We start from the raw sequence: 16,934 nt of genomic DNA, 5'->3' as shown, positions 1-16,934 counted from the left end.
GATATAAGGGAGAGGAGAAAATTCCTCATTACTAAGGAACGACAAGTGAAAATGCAAAATGATTGATATAAATAGAAAGACATATTTTTCACAATTACTAAAGCAGTCATTGAACCACTCAAACATCATCAATCATTGGGTGAAAAACAGAAAATAGGATATTCACAACTTAAGTAATAAAACTTATCACCAGCGATAGGTCAGATGTAATTATGCAATAACAAGGAGATATTTATGTTAATATATCGTATCAATAAAATATTATACATATATTGACGTATGTTAATATCAGTAAGTTTTATGCAGGTGTAGCTAAATACTATCAGTCAGTTTATGCTTTATATAAAACTGTTAGATGAACTCAAACAATGTATTTATACATGAATATATTGTTTCCATATCTATATAACACCCCAAAACAGTAATTAAACATTAAGTCATGCAAACCTTTCACGAACACCGAAGAAATTGTAACAACTTGTTGATATCTGGGAAACTCATTGGTATGATAAATTTATATAATCACGTTTGTGTTTTATTATTTTGCAACTAAACCACTGAATCTACTACTTTTCAACTCATAAAGACCTGTTAAAATAGTGGCTTCTTGCTTTATCATTGTATTGCCCTCTTTTCATTTTTCATAAGCGTCATTTAAAAGCCTACCTCCGCCTTTCCTGCAGTCTCATCTTAACTTAAATCATGCCCACTTTTTAACTGTCAAAGCAGCAACACTTTCTGCTTCATACTTGGTCTTTTTAACCTGTCTTGTTTCTGTGTGTGTGTGTGTGTGTGTGTGTGTGTGTGTGTGCGCGCACTCACATGCAAAATAATATAGTATCATGTTTGAGGAAAGCACAGAAAAGCCTTAAGCTGAGTTACATTTTCCAAAGTGCCTTTCCCAGAGCCTTGCTCTTAGGAAGTTCTGAACATTTGTGGAATGACGCTGACATCTTTGTCATTATTATTAATTATTTATAATAGTAGTAGTGGTATTGTAAAGCAAGCACATTCTTTTTTGGTTCTGATGAGCATATATACTTCAGAAACACACACACATTGTCTCTTTCTCAGAAACACACTCACAAACTTATACATGTATTTTATTAGAAGCACTTGCAATCTTATCTGGAACTCAGAAATGCTTCCCAGAATTACTTTTAGGTTTTATGAGTTTAGTTTTGCTTATTTTCAAGCCTTTTCTATTTCCTGTAGTTTCTGACCTACCATATTCCTCATCACTCAAAGCAAATAATCTCACCCCCACTCCACCATGGGCACAGCTGGCAGGGGCCCCTCAGTTCCTGATAAATGCCTGGCAGTCTTACTGGCATCTATTAAATAAATTCCCCTTTATTCATCTCATCTGATTACAGTGGAGCACATATCCCTATTTGATCTAAATTTCTCCCAGCTTTTCTCTGAATCATATCCCCTCTTGGAGGCCCTATTTAATCTATTAATGTTATGCTTTCCTCCAATCTTTATATTATTTATCTCACCTCACTTTCACTCCAGCTGTTATAAACATCTTTTCAAAACCCTCTTTAAACCTAAAATTAAAAGCATTTTTGATCTCATATCCCCCTCCACTCATAGTCCTATTGTTGTTTGCTAAGCAAATTTTTGAAATGACTTCATATGGCCCTGTGTCTGTATACATGTGTCTTAAGAATTTGAAATAGAAATGGCAGTGCAGTTCTTCATCATCTTCTTTGATCCTCTCTGACCATCTTGTGGATGAAGTCATCTTGTAAAACTCCAGTTTGTCTTCTCTCTTAAAACTTCCCACACAGCTCAAAAGCCTTAATCCTTGTTGTGGCCTGTAGGATCTTTCTAGGTGCTTATGCCCGTTCTTCCTTTTGTCCAGATCACTTTCCCTTGCATTTTCAAAAGGAAGACAAATTCCCTTGCAATTTCTCATCCTCTTCTCTGGTTAGTTGCTAATAATTTTTCAAGTAGATAGGATATCTCTTTTTGGATATCTTCCCTGAAATTCCGAAGTGTGTTACATTTCCCCTATGTGCTCTCATGCCAGTGATTAGATCATATAATAATTGTCTATTTATTTGTCTGTATTTCCCTCTATCCTAAGGTTTATGAAATCAAGTACCCTGTGTATTTTTTTTAACCACATGCTTTCAAAATCTTGTAGGAGGCCTGTCAGATGGCAGCTATTCACTAACCATTGATTAAATGAAATCTTAGCTATTGGCCTTCTTGCATAGGCTATTAAGTGTAGTATATTTCTGTGTCTGTGTATGTGTGTATGTGTCCTCAAACTATTCCTTGTGCTATGAAGGTTAAGAATATTGACAAAAGTATCCTCAGACATCAGCTTTTCATGAATATTTTGACTGCATTATTGCTTCTTTCAATTTTGGTATTAAAAATTGTAAATGTCATGGGTATTTAAAGGCATATTTATTCAGCACATTGTTGTAAATGATGGAAAGCCCCTGTCCTGTTTGTGCTAGATTTTGGTCTTTATTTTTATTAAAAGCTTCAGTGAATTGCTTTGGCTTTAAAAAATGTTTTTATACAGAATTCATGTAGGGTATTAACTGATTAATCCTTCTGCTAGAAGATTATGAAACTCTCAAATCTGAACAGAATTCAACAAATCCAGATTAATAGCATTTAAGCATTGGAAAGGTGGTTTCTCTTGGGAGCTTGGGCAATTATTTTAAACTCTGTACCCAAATAACTCAAGCCATTAAGAAATGTCCTGCTTTTTCAATTCTTTCAGCCCAAAGAGATGACTGACAACTTTGCCTGCTTTTCATTACCCTTCATCGGATCAACCTGTATTAACAGACTAAAAGGAAATTGGAATTTAGTCTATGGCTAAACATTGTGAAATATATTTAGTAACTGTCTTAGTCCATTTGGATGGCTGCAACAAAGTAACATCAAGTGGGTTGCTTATGAACAACAGAAATGTGTTTCTCATGGTGCTGGAGGCTGGGATGTCCAAGACTGGTGTCTAGTGAGGGCCTGCTTCCCGGTTCATAGATGGCACCTTCGCTGTTTCCTCGCCATGGTGGAAGGGATGAGGGGTCTGTCTCAGGCCTCTCCTATAAGGGCAGCAAGCCTAATCATGAAGGCTCTGCCCTCTTTACCTAATAAACTCCCCAGGGCCTCTGCTCCCCACAGCATCACCGTGGGGATTAGGATTTCCACACATCAATCTTGGGAGAACACCAAAATTCTACCATAGCAGATTCTCCCTCTCCCTTCAGAGGGAGCCCGTGGGAGTGCTCTTCATCAGCCCTTGGCATTTGGAGATGAACAGCAACATCTGCTATACTGCTGTTTATTGTTGGCTTCTCCTGACCCCTCTTCCATATCCTCTCCCCTTAGGAATGTTTTCTTTTATGTAAAACACTAGTTTTGCCATTAAACTAACTGAAACATTAAGCTAACTCATTTCTGAGTAAGACACTCGAGAGAGAACTCCACAGATCACTTCCAGTTCTATCTGCTACAAGACTGTTTCACTGACTTTTGTCGTGTGTGTGCGCGCGCGCACGTATGTATATCTGCATGTAAATATGTGTGCATGTGTGGGTGTCTACGTGTGTGTGTCTATGTGTGTCTGTGTATGTATATGCATATGCATGTAAATGCATGTTTGTGTGTGTGTCTCAGTGTGCATGTGTGTCTGTGTCTGCAAATGTGTGTGTGCATGTACGTGCGTGTGTGTGTGTTAATCTCAATTACGTCCCCTTATTTAGAGTTTATGGCACTATTTCTGTCTTGTCAGGCTAGTGCTTAGCATTCCATTGACACCAAATGAAGTTAAACTGTAATTATTGCTACTTTTATTTGAAAATGATATTTACTATTGACTTTTGTCAATATTTTGTTACTTAAATTGCTCCCTCCTGTGTTTCCAGCATTCTGAACTCTGGACCCGACAGCATAAAGATCTGGACCATGTAAAGATCTGGCAATTTTTAAAGTGCACAGTTTATCCTGGGCTTTAAACATAATTGTAGCACACTTAATGAGTATAATAACCTAACAGCATGAGTGTTGTTTTCATAGACATGTCTGCGTAATGATAGACTCACTTCTAAAAAGAAATCATCTAATCAATGTGAATTCCAGTTATTTGTCACATATCCTGATGTGGGCATGACATCTTGATGTAGGATTTTCTAAAAACATTTCTTGGCAAAAGCTTGTCTTGGGAGATTGTAAACAATGGAATGGGTATGTTTGTTTTTCTGTTTAAATTTCAGTTATTAGGGTCCACTTTCCTCTTCTCTAGGCAGAGGCCTATTCCCAATGTTCTTTGTATCTTCAGCTTCCGATATACTGAAAATTTGGTGACAGCAGTTTGATATTTAATTGGACTTTATATTAGATTATGAGAACAGGAAGTTAATGCACAATGACATTCTTATTTCAGCATCTTCAGTCTAGGACAGAGATGTTCAGTGAAGATTTTTGCCCTGCGAAATTAATGAGGGAAAATAATCTATAAAATATTGTGTTGACATCATCTATAAAGTTCTGTAGCTAAACCACTGTGGATATTTTGTATTTGTCAATAAAATGTTTGCAATTTGCACTAATTGTGAAGAAAGCCAGTCCTAATTATGAACAATGTAAACTACAGAATGTATTTAAAGATCTAGAATATTATTACATAATATTAATCAGGGCACTTCAAATTAGTCTAGGCAGTTGAAATGCTTGGAGGATCTGTTTCCAAGAAAAACAATAAAGACAAAACCTCTATTTTAAAATTTCAGAACACACTTTTCAAAGTAAATGCTCCTTAAATGTAATCCAGATTAACTTTTATTTAAAATTATTTCTCTCTCCCTGTAGCATCTTTACATATTATAATTGGTTATTGAATACTAATAAACAAAAGAAGTTAGACCTTTGTTCATTCAATTTAGTTCCATGTTCTTCACATCTAAAATTTTTTGAACCCAATAATGGAGGGAAAGATTGTACATACATACACAACTGGAAGTCAGTTCACTAATTTTCTTGTATGGCATGTTTGATTTCTATCCACAATTGAAGGAGCTTTAGTTTTCTTAGAATATAAAATAATGGAAATCAGATACGGATAAATTTGTATTTTCATTTACATAAGAATATATTGAATTCTTTTTGTATTTATGTGATAGAACTATATAAAATAAAATTTCTAAGAAAATTATTTTATTGTCTTAAAATTTTTAAGGTATAGTTGATACCTTAAAATTTATAGTTGATAAATAAAAATTATATATATGGTGTATGACACGATGCTTTATACATTGTGAAATAGTTAAATCAAGCTTACTAAACTAGCATCTGACATACTTATCATCTTTTGTTGTGAGAACATCTAAGATCCACACTCTTAGCATTTTGTAAGGATACATTATTATTAACTATAGTTACCATGCTGTACAGTAGATTTTGTGAACCTGTTCATCCTGTCTAGCTGAAATTTTGAACCCTTTGACAAACATTATTCTATTCCTCCACCCCTCCCTCCAGCCCTTGGCCACCACCATCCTACGTTAAGCATTTATGAGTTTGATTTTTGTAGGTTCCACATATGAGTGAGATCCTGCAGCATTTGTCCCTCTGTGCCTGCCTTACTTCACTTAGCATAATGTTTTCCAGATTCATTCATGATGTCACAAATGTCAAGATTTCCTTCCTTTTTTAAGGATCAATAATATTCCACTGTACATCTACACTGCATTTTCATTATCCGTTCTTTCATCGATGACCACAAAGATTGATTTTATATCTTGGCTACTGTCAATAATGCTGCAGTGCACATGGGACTGCAGAGTTCTCCCCAAGATAGTGATTTTTATTTCCTCTGAACATACATCTAGAATTGGGATTGCTGGATCTTATGGCAGTTCTAGTTTTAATTTTTTGAGGAGCATTCAAACTGTTAAATGTAAACTTACTATAACATTTTACATATTTTTTGTCTTTGAAAAATTTTTCAAAAACAAAAGAAAGCTGCATGAGATCACAAGGGAGAATCTCCAACTTATTCAGTGATCAGTTAGCGATGTGTGTGATATAATCTGAAAAATCTCAAAGACTCAAGGGAAAAAAAAAAGAAGGAAAAGTGAGAGGGAGGGAAGGAGGGAGGGAGGAAAGGAAGGAAGGAAAAAAGAAAAGAAAGAAGGAAAGAAGGCCCCTTCTTCTGTGTCTGTAATGAAATATTCTTTGCTGGTGAATAATCCAAGTTACTTTTATATTGATACTGGGAGAAATAGTAACTTTCTTTCATTTTTTTTTTTCACTTTTTTTTTTCTTAAATAGGAAGGAGGAAAGACCATGAAGGCATTCAGCACTGAGGAAGTAATAAATAAGTAGCAATGTCAAAGAGATCTGAATGACTCATTTTAACCGTAGTAAAATTTTTGGTAAGGATCAATTCTGTCTGCATAATATGATACAGGCAAAATATTAGCCACTGCCTTATTTAATAATGTTATAAAGTAAAGAGGAGGATAAGATTAAGAAATGACTGAATGAGTTATGAAAACACACCATATTCTATTACAGCTGCCTAAAGAGAAGAGGTCATGTGGCAAACACAGTAATTCCTGGAGTTTCTGACAATTCATATATAAGATCATAGACCATTTTTAAATGATAAAGATGAATGGAATAAAAAACAAGTGCTTTCTGTAACACAAATAAAAAATTTGACAGTGAACGAAACAAGAATTTATTTTGAATCAGGAATATGAGGTGATTCATTTTGAATTATTTTGAATCAGGAATATAGTCCTATACTATAGGAAGTATAATATATGAAAATATGAGTGACTTTATCTGATTCATTTCATTGTTATCCAAGGAAATACAACTTGCTTTCCTCATCTATATTTGACTAATTTATATTTGGCTTATAATGTTGCAAAAAATAATAATTTAGCACGTTTTCTATAAAATCATCTAGATATTATCGAATTATGATTTCTCATCTCTTGTGTAATGAAAAAATAGGTGCTTTTTAGGAAACCTATCCTTTTGTGTGCCACCAGATAGTCACTTACTGTTACCATAATTACCTGAGTTTGTGTAAATATGTAGTTTCCTATATCATTTATTACTATGAAGTATGCATTAGCTGTTAGTCTTACTATTTACAATTATTATTATTGTTGTGACATCTGTATTAGAAGTGACAGACAACACAGTTTCCAAAGGGACTTGAAGGGGTTATGATGGCTCCTGAATTGTATTGTAAATAATAGCATGGAGAGGCAGCTTGCAGTGTTGAAAAGCACTATGCCATGCAATAGGCAATTATTTAATTTTGAAGGTATGTTATTATATTTTCAAATGAAATGTGAATTCCACTGTTTCTTCCTGTGTTTCTCATTATTAATTCATCATTTATCCTCCTTAGGTGATTAGCATGGTTCATGTATCATTCTTTGATTTATATAATATACATAGCTGACATTATATATGGTGACAATTTGATATTTCTCATTATAATGGAATTATTTTCTTTGTATACTGTAAAGGAGGGTCCTGTATTTCAGGAAACAAATAATGAATACTTATTTAACAAATAGAAACGTCACTGAGCAGATTTTGCCATTAAATTCTGCCACACTTAGAATTTGAAACACTTGGAAGTAGCCCAGTTACCTTAATTTGATCATTACACATTATATGCTTGTATCAAAATGTCGTATGTGCCCCATAAATATGTGTAACTATTATGTACCCATATAAATTAAAAATAAAATTCAGTTTAGCTCAACGCAATAAGACACACTATAAATTCAACTGCCTATTATACACCAGGTCCTCTGTGAGGTAATTGGCAGTGTCTGTACCCTTGAGGAGTGTATGGCTTGGTATACAGATTTCCCACATAATCTGTCAGTTTATCTGTGCTCTATTTTCTGAGATATGAGAAGCAGGGATGTGGCTGGAGAGAGAAATAGAAGTTGAAAGATCTTAAAAATATTTCATATCTCATATGATATACAATCTTATATGATATACAATCTCATAAGATATATACAATGTAGGGCAATTTTAGGTTGCAAACTTAGATTAGGTGTGGTAATAGTCATAGATTTGAAAAATTTATTGCGGCTGCATGGAAAATGGACTAGAGCAGAAAAAATTTAGAATATAAAGACAAACTTGAATACTACCAGAGAGATACAGCTCTGGATAAAAATGGAGATTTTTAAAAATAAAAGCAAAAGAGGAAATTGTGACACATTTCAGAGTAAGCTGCACCCGGATTTTATGACTACTTGGATATTTGGGACAAAGGAGGTGTGCGAGGAATTACATTTTGAAAAGGATATCCTCTCTATCTGATATGCTAGGTCAGGGGAGAGGATGAAGATGGTGCTACTGAAGGAACCGCGGGTTTGCTTAGGAAGTGAATGACTTTGATATTGCTGATAGTGACTTCAGAGTAACATAAAGAGGAAGAATGACATGGAATGGCAAACAGCAACTGTGGGGTAAGCGCCCAAGGAGTCAGAACTAGAAATACAGATTTTTAAATATTTAGTGTGTGCTGAGTACTGATAACTTCTTAAAATAAGGAGATTTTACCTTATTTATTACTAGTAATTATTAGATTTATACAAGTTTAAATGCTTTTTATTCTCACCCTTCACTTCAATAATACACTATATCAAATGCATATCATTTTAACTGTGTGTTTGCGCTGCAGGATAGGGAAAGGTAATTAAAAAATTCATAGAGATGATAATTATGTTTTGTGTGTGTGTGTGTGTGTGGTTTTCATTTGAAAACTCGTATAATCTTTAACTTTCCCCGGGGGGATCGGCGGCCGCCACCAAAGTAGCGCAGCAGACAGCCCAGGGGAGACTGACGTCATCTACTTGCTCACCATCCGCCGGAAGTCACAAACATCATGGTTCCCTGCGTGCTCATCTGGGGCCTGGTGCTGCTCGCCTACTTCCTGCCGGCACAGGCTGCCTTCGCCAGAGTCTGGGCGCTGCTGCCCCCGTGATCCCCTGCGTGGGGATGCCATGAACTCGTGGCCGAAAATACAAGAGGGCAGGACACTAGAGGCCAGGACGCCATCGGCGAGGTTGGACAGGAGCCAGAGGCGGGTGGAGCGCGGCAAAGGCGCCCCCACTGTATCCCGTGCCACTGGCTACTGCAGCTGCGCCTTTAAGGACTGTTTGTGCGGACCCTTCCCCAGGAAGGCATCTGCGTCTGGGCCGCTCGCTCGGGTGCTCTTCGGCGTGGGCTCCAACCTTATCTGATCAGGGCCTACTTGAACCAAGTGCCCGATCTTCCTTACCCGCTGGGTATCCAGCCTTAGCGCGCACCAACTACAACTGCAACTTTCCACCCATCTCCACGGGGAAATTGATTTTGAAAAAACAGGCCACTGCCACCACAGCATTATGATCTTTTCCCTCTGCTGACCAATCTGTATTTTGTGAACTTCACAAGAGGAATGGTGTGTACCCATTCTTTGGCGTGTGCCAGTCTGGCCCCAGTCCAGGGGTCAGCAAGCAGGAAAACGGTTTAAGCAGGCTCTGAGGTGCTAGTCTTCCAGAAAGCAACGACTGCTCTTTGGTCACCCTTGCTGACCTCCCAGCTTTTCTCAGGCCCTGCCCCACGTAACTCTGGAAGCTAGGAGCTTCTGAGCTATCTTTGTTCATCTCATAGCCAAACAAGAGACCCCTTTGCAGGACTTGGATATAGGGATGCTGGAGCCAGGAAACTTTCTCCTTTTCTGGCCTGGCCCTGCTGGAGTGGGTGAGAACCAAACACCTTCAGTGCCGGTGGCCCTCAGGCCCACCTGTTTAGAGCTGAGGATGCCCTGGCCCTCCCTCTGTCATTTATTCTAGGACTTATTGGTCCAGCACTGCCCATCTCACCCCCATGAGACTCACTCATTGCGGATCCCACCCCACCCAGCCCCTTTCTTCCCCACCCTGGAGACTCCCTCTGCCTAGTATCCAAGACTGAGAGAGAAGGCAATAACATGGGGCCTGAATGGTGTGTGTGAGTGGGGAGGAGAGGGAAATATGTATATAACCGTCTTCAGAAAGTTGTGTGGAAAAGATGCTGGTAAACGAGCAGAGAACAAAGCATAAGAAATTTTCATTAAACATGTGGTTGTTGACTTTGAGTTAGGTGCTGGAGATAAAGCAGTCAGGTCCTGTTAAAGTTTTTGTTTTAGAGGAGGGGGCTCAGAGTAAATACTTAACAATAAACAAAAAATAGATGAAGATAAATGCTGTAGAAGGATTTTTTAAAGTGTGATGCAGCCGGGCGCGATGACTTGTGCCTGTAATCCCAGCACTTTGGGAGGCCGAGGTGGGTGGATCACCTGAGGTCGGGAGTTGGGGACCAGCCTGACCAATATAGAGAAACCCCGACTTTACTACAAATACAAAATTAGCCGGGTGTGGTGGTGCATGCCTGTAATTCCAGCTACTGGGGAGGCTGAGGTGGGAGAATCGCTTGAACCTGGGAGGCAGAGGTTGCGGTGAGCTGGGATCGCGCCATTGCACTCTAGCCTGGGCAACAAAAGCAAAACTCCATCTCAAAAAAAAAAAAAAGAAAAAAAAAAGTGTGATTTCGGAGATGAAGGGCGACTCTTGTCTGAGGAGGCCGCCTGCTGGCTCCAGACGGTGAGCCACCGGTGGATCAGGGAAGTGATTTCGGAGGTTAGGGAGACATTTGGTGCACTTGAGGAACAAAAATGAAGTGAATATGGTGGGTAGAATTGAATAACATGTTTGGAAAGGTCAGTGGGAGAGTTGACTGAGTAGGGCTTTGTAAGCCGTGGCACGCTGCTTGGATTTTATCTGCAGTTCTCTGAGAAGACACTGGACAGTATTAAGCAGGGATTTGTCCATCTCTGATTTATGAGGTGGTTTTTTTTTTTTTTTCCTTTAGAGAACAATCTGGCTGCTGTGTTACAAGTAGGTGGGGGGTGGGGGTTGCAGGGAGAAGAGAGAAGAGGATCAGGGAGACCATTTAAGATGCTCTGGTGATATTACAGCTGAAAGAGATGTCTAATCAATAAATATCGAATGAGCGAGTGAGTGAATTGCCATTTGCTTCAGGAAAACTGTCGCTTGCTCTATTCAAATAGAGAATTGTTCTTGGCTGAGCCTGAAATATAGAGAAACTTTCAAATCACCTGATACAGTTTGCCTCTGCTCTCATTAATGAATTCTGTTTTGCCCTACTTTTTATTTCAAGTTTCAAGCAATCTGGTTTCTTATCCCCTAGCACAGTTACTTACTTTACAGTATTGGTTATGGAGTAATTATAAGTAGTATTATTACTGTTCTAGTTTACATTTATCTCCTCAGCAGGGACTGTGATCAGTGCTTTACATGCGTTATCTCAGATGATTTTCCCAAGCAACCCTTTAGTTAGGTAATATAAATATTCCCATTTTACTTATGAGAAAACTGAGACATAACCTCACCTAGGAAATAGTTCTTCTAATTCTTATTTAGGAAAAGCCAGAAAACTGCTTAAAATACCTGTTTCACTTGAGATTAAAGAGGTATAATAAAAACAGGTGGGCCTACCAACGTATTTCAGGCCAGATTCTGAGTGTGAGCGCTAGGCCAGGTAAGGTTACTGCGCACACAATGAGGTTCCCTTCTTCCTTGCACTGTACCACTCTCCCGAGTGTCTTTATAAGGAGAATTTCCCCAGGGACCTGCAGACCTTGAAAGAAAAGGTGGCACATCATATTGTTGGCTTAGGGTCTCAGATTTCTGTGCTAAGTCGACTACCTGGGCTCTCCTAGATTGCATGTGCCTTGGAGTTGTTATCTGTTCATTGTTGCAATAGTTAGAAGGTGGCTTCCTCCTCCTCCCAGGTCTCTGGGCTGCTCATCCCTAGTGCTCACTGACACCTACAAGAAAGGAAGTTCTCCAACTATTTCTAGAATATTTTTCTTTGCCTTTCTTCCCAATCCCTCATCAGGAGAATTGAAAACACACACACATACACGCAAGCACGCACAGACATGCATACATACTTATAAACATATATACATACGCATAGACACAAACACACACCCACGTAGGATCTCATTATTTCTTTAAAGAAACATTTATTCTTCTTTTCATTTGTCCTCAGTCACAAAGTCTGGTCTAGAGGCAGGTAAGTTATTCAATTCAAAAACTTCTTTATAAGAAACAAAGAATTTCAAACATAGGTCATTCATATCATGTTGTTGTATGTTCTGATTTTATCCGTGGTGAAAAATCTCATACTATTTGAAACCTCTTCAAAGACAGTTGCTGGCATTTGCTTCCCTTGTTTCACAGCAGTGCTAGTATGTAAGTTAGAGAGAAAAACATATTTTATGTTTAGCTCATATGGTAAAATAAAAATGTTACAAGTATCAACTTGGTTGGGAAAAAAATGAATATTTTTTATTTTATGAAACTAATATAACCCTGCTTTCCAAAGATGAGAGAGAAGTTGATACTTGCAGTTTCATTATAAATAGGCTGGCCAAGTAAAATGTAGGAATACTGTTAAATTTGAATTTCAGGTAAACAATGAATACTTTTTGAAAATATAGAAAAATACAAATAAAATTTATTTGTACTTTTATTTGTTAAATATGGCAACCCTGATTTTTAAACAATCTTAAGTGAATATTTAAATATTAAAAAGATGTTAAAAGGCCCCATCAATTTATAAAATCACAATGGTGACATCATGTTCCCTTGTATTCCCCCAGTAGTTAGAGTGGTCCCTGTTAACTCAGACTCACCTGATTTCTTGCAGCCATTGAAGATCCCTACATATCAGCTGTATTTTCTATCTGGAGTCTGTCTTGCACCCAGCACTGTCAGTCTATGCCCTGGGGACAACTAGACCCTCACCATAGTGGCTTGCTGGCAGACCAATCCCATGTCCTTGCTAGGTCATATGCAGGGATTTCTGAATCCCTTCCATGTTACAATATTGCTGAGGGAAAGAGACTCAAGACCACTATTTCATGTTCTTTCCCAACCAAATAATCTATGTAATGATTTTAAGTGGCTTTGACCACATGTCTTGCTATGGAATCCACTGGAGGGAAACTGTCTCCTACGATTACAAATAGAAGCAGGATACGTTCCTTCTGTGCTGTCCCTCTTGCTTTTAGCTTCCTATCCACCCTATCTGGGTTTTTCTTTCACAGCCCTACTGGAGGTGCACACGTTTCCCCCATGCACACAGGCTTTTAAGACTCAGTGAAAATTCAAGAAAGTCAGCTTTCAGACACCGTCACACCTTTCCTTCCTTCTGTTGAAGCCAAAAATCATGCAAAGAAGCTTTATTAAAGTAGAATTTTTAGGAAATGAAAATACATTGCAAAATATTTTTAAATCCCTCATAGTTTAATGTAGATTTTATTCTATGTGTGTCCTTGGTGAGGGGGGCTTCATTCCTTCTTTCCTCCCTCTCCCCTTCTCTCACACTCTGCTTTTTGCTCTTTCTTCTTTCCTCTCCTTTCTTCTCCCTTTTTCTCCATCCCCCTCTTCCATTCTTCCTTTCTCTCTTTCATTTTCCTTTTTTGCTTTCCTTCTTGAAATCATGTGTGAACAATTATAAAAGCATCATGCCCCCTTAAATATTGGAGAAGCAGAAAAGCTTTGAAAGATTGAATGACCCTGATGCTGAATTTTTCAGTTACAAGGCAACTCTCGCCTGCTTTATTCTAATATCAATAAGAATTGTTCATTTGAGACTCATCAGAAAATGTGCTTAGATCTTTAAAATAAAAGTTTTACCTATAAGCAATTTGCATTTGACTTTTGATATGGTTTGTACATGGCTTAATGTATTCCAAAGGACCATTCACTGGAAAATGTGTTGAAACTTCTTATAATGCCATTTTTCGATTTTGAACCAACGTATATACCACTCCCTGGGGAACCGCCAGTGCCTTCTTTGGCAAGAAAATCTTTGGCCATAGGAAAACTAAAATAGTTCAAAAGTTTTCCCAATGCCAAATTTAACAGTCAGTATATTCAGAGCTAGAATAATTCTTGTCAAAACAAAAATGAAATCAGTTTTGTAATTCTTGTTAACACATGGAAATAGCCCCTTTAGAAGTCCTACAGCCTGTGATTTTAATTATCTATAGCAAAAACTTGCAGTAAATTAAACAATGTAACAGAATGTAATGTTTTAACAACAATGTATCCATTGTAGATACTTTAAAATTATTCATTTTAAAAGTTTATGTTTTTATATCACAAAAAATATAAAACCTGAACCAAACAATTATTTCACTTCGGAGTTCCAGAAGGGTACATTTTGCATTGACTTTAACATATCAAGAAAAAAACTCACTAAATCACTCCTGAAGGGATGATGTAGCTAATAAATACCAGTTTTATGTTTTAGGAATTTAATCAACTTTAGCGCAACAGAATAAGCATTTGTATAACATATTCCACCATATTGGAAAAAAGAAAATGTGGTTAAGTAGAGAAGAATATTGGAATCTTACTTTCACAGAGTAAAATTGGAAAAACAAAAGTGTTGATCTTATCAGGAATAAGTAGTTTCCAAGGGCATGCAGTAACACTGAACATTAGGATTGGATCCAGTGGAAATGCACTAATATTAATTACAAATTCCCACTTAGTATTTAGAAATGTTCCCATAATGAGACTGCAAAAAATCAAGTAATTTGACATTAGGAGTATGAAACAAAAAATCGGAAAGAAAAATATCACAGAATTGGCAAATAGTTTAACCTTTGCAGAGAGAAATTCAGCATTTTCTGTGCTGCCAACCATTGCTGAACATACTTTCCTATGTGAACCCTCATTTAGATGGCCCTGCCTTTACCTCGAATTGTGTTCCTGGAAATAAGAAAGCTCTATTTTTCCTGCCATCATCCCAAGCTATGTATCTTGAAAATTCATTGTTCACTTTCTATCTTGCTCATACATATCTTGAAAAGTCATTGTTCACTTTAGATATATCAGCTCTTCTAGTAAATAGGCAATAACTATTCCTACTTGCTTTCACTAGAAAAAAAAAATTTCATTCTATTAGACACAACTTTCCAGTTTTACTAAACACACATTAAACAATATGAGCTACTTATCATAGCTATCTAACTTTTTCTATTATTTTTACTGTTTTAACTTTTATTTTTGATTTAAGGGGTACATGTGTAAGTTTGTTACCTGGGTGTACTGTGTGATGCTGAAGTTTGGAGTCTGATTGATTGCGTCACCCTGGCAGTAAGCATAGGACCCAATCATTTTTCAACCCTTGCTGCTCTCCTTCCCACCCCTTCTCAACTCCAGTAGTCCCCAGTGTCTATTGTTGCCATCTTTATATCCATGAGGCCTAGGGGTGGTGGAGGTTCCACTTACTTACAAATGAGAACATGGGGTATTTGGTTTTCCGTTTCTGCGTTAATTCACTTGCTGCCCAACATTTTAAATGAAAGTCTTCACAGGCAGTTTTTTTGTGAGTTTATCATATATTATTTTTCCCTAGGATGTAAGAATGGGTTTTGTTTTCTGGATATACCAATATATGTGAATTTTTTCTACATGAAGAATATACATAAGAGTAAAACATTTTCTAGGTAGTCTAAACCCTTTGTCTAGTATTGAATGTAAGTGCCTGAGAACTCAGGAATTTGGTTTTTGTTTTCTCAAGAGCGGAAGAGAAATCAGAGGGATTCTTGGAAGGCATGCGTAATCGTCACTTCATCAGCCAGGGTTCCCGGAGGAAATAGAAGGTGTTCTCAGAAGGAGGGAGTAGAGAAGCCTTACTCTGGACGAGGCAGTTAATAGACAGGTTAGGGCAACCAGACAGAGGAGAAAGCAGGAGGTGACCTCTGCCACCTCCAGGCCTACAGGAGGATAGAAGGGATTGGTGACCGTCATTGGAGTTGACCTTGAGAAAGGGGCCACCCATCAGGAATCGGGCTTGAGGAGAAGAGGTAGCAGGGCCGACTACGGCCTGCAGAGAGGGAGTGAGGGAATAAGCAGCGCTCCTCCTTGCTTCCTCCCATCTCTTGCTGGCACATTTCTTTGTCAGAACCCAATTGGAAGCATGGAACGTTCTCCAGCAATCCATGAAGACCAGCCTCCAGGACAGAGAACAATGAGAGTGAAGGAATCTAAAGGGACCAGTGGAACTTATAGTTCCCATGGTTATGTACACAGTAAAAGATTACTTGGATTAGTCAGGTGATATATGCTTTACCTGAGGTCTTAATTATGTGAGTACTGTGCACAACCCCATCACTGAGTTTATTTATAAAATAGGCTACTTGTAGCATAAAAATAGTATTATTTTTAAAGATAGATTTGGTATATGGATGACTGCGTATTGTTGTGTGCTTTATATGACAATCCCATGGTGACAGTGCTGTTTGAAATACATATTTGCAGTTTGCAATACACTTTAGAACAACATTTATCTTTTGGGGGGGCCTATCAGCCCACAAGTGGGGAAGCAAGTTTCCAGATCTATTCTAAGCCCAAAGCATCAGTTCCACAGATTGCTGAGACAAGTTTGTCCCATTGGAAGCTACAGTGAGTAGTAGGGTGTAACCTGGGAGCAAGTGGTCCTTAACTTTCATCATGATCAAAAAGGGTATGTTTTGGATTTTTGATCAAATAAAGCTATGTCTCTAATTGTATTTCTTTGTTTGCCATAGCAATGGAAAGCTTAAAGCAAGAGGGCGTCTAACTATACCATTCATTTTTTCAATAGCTATGACTTGAGTTTCTAAAACCCCCCAAAATACGAAGTTCTGAAGATGCAAATAAACAGTATTTATTCCTCCATTTCTCTAAAACATTATTCATTTTATATTTAAATAGAAGCTAATGTATATTTAGTACAGGCTACTCTATACATGTTTTAAAATTCAAAGATGACCCAATACTTGTGTTTGGTTAGGTATACTA

The 16,934-nt window shown here is 37.6% G+C and overlaps 1 protein-coding gene and 1 long non-coding RNA gene across 3 annotated transcripts in view; one reads left to right on the top strand and one right to left on the bottom strand.

Moving 5' to 3' along the window:
- Positions 1 to 16,934, top strand: part of LOC105476952 (docking protein 6) — a 445,591-nt gene that overhangs the window by 50,253 nt on the left and 378,404 nt on the right. The gene's annotated exons all lie outside the window — the stretch shown is intronic.
- LOC105476949 (uncharacterized) lies at positions 12,199 to 16,039 on the bottom strand. The gene is made up of 3 exons (XR_984351.3): positions 15,913 to 16,039; positions 15,189 to 15,239; positions 12,199 to 12,319 (listed from the first exon to the last, which is right to left on the bottom strand). It is a non-coding gene; the product is annotated as an uncharacterized lncRNA (long non-coding RNA).

The sequence above is a fragment of the Macaca nemestrina genome, chromosome 19, assembly GCF_043159975.1.
Source record: "Macaca nemestrina isolate mMacNem1 chromosome 19, mMacNem.hap1, whole genome shotgun sequence".
NCBI lineage: Eukaryota > Metazoa > Chordata > Mammalia > Primates > Cercopithecidae > Macaca > Macaca nemestrina.
Note: the sequence above shows the minus strand (reverse complement) of the source record. Positions and strands in the feature narration are given on the sequence as shown.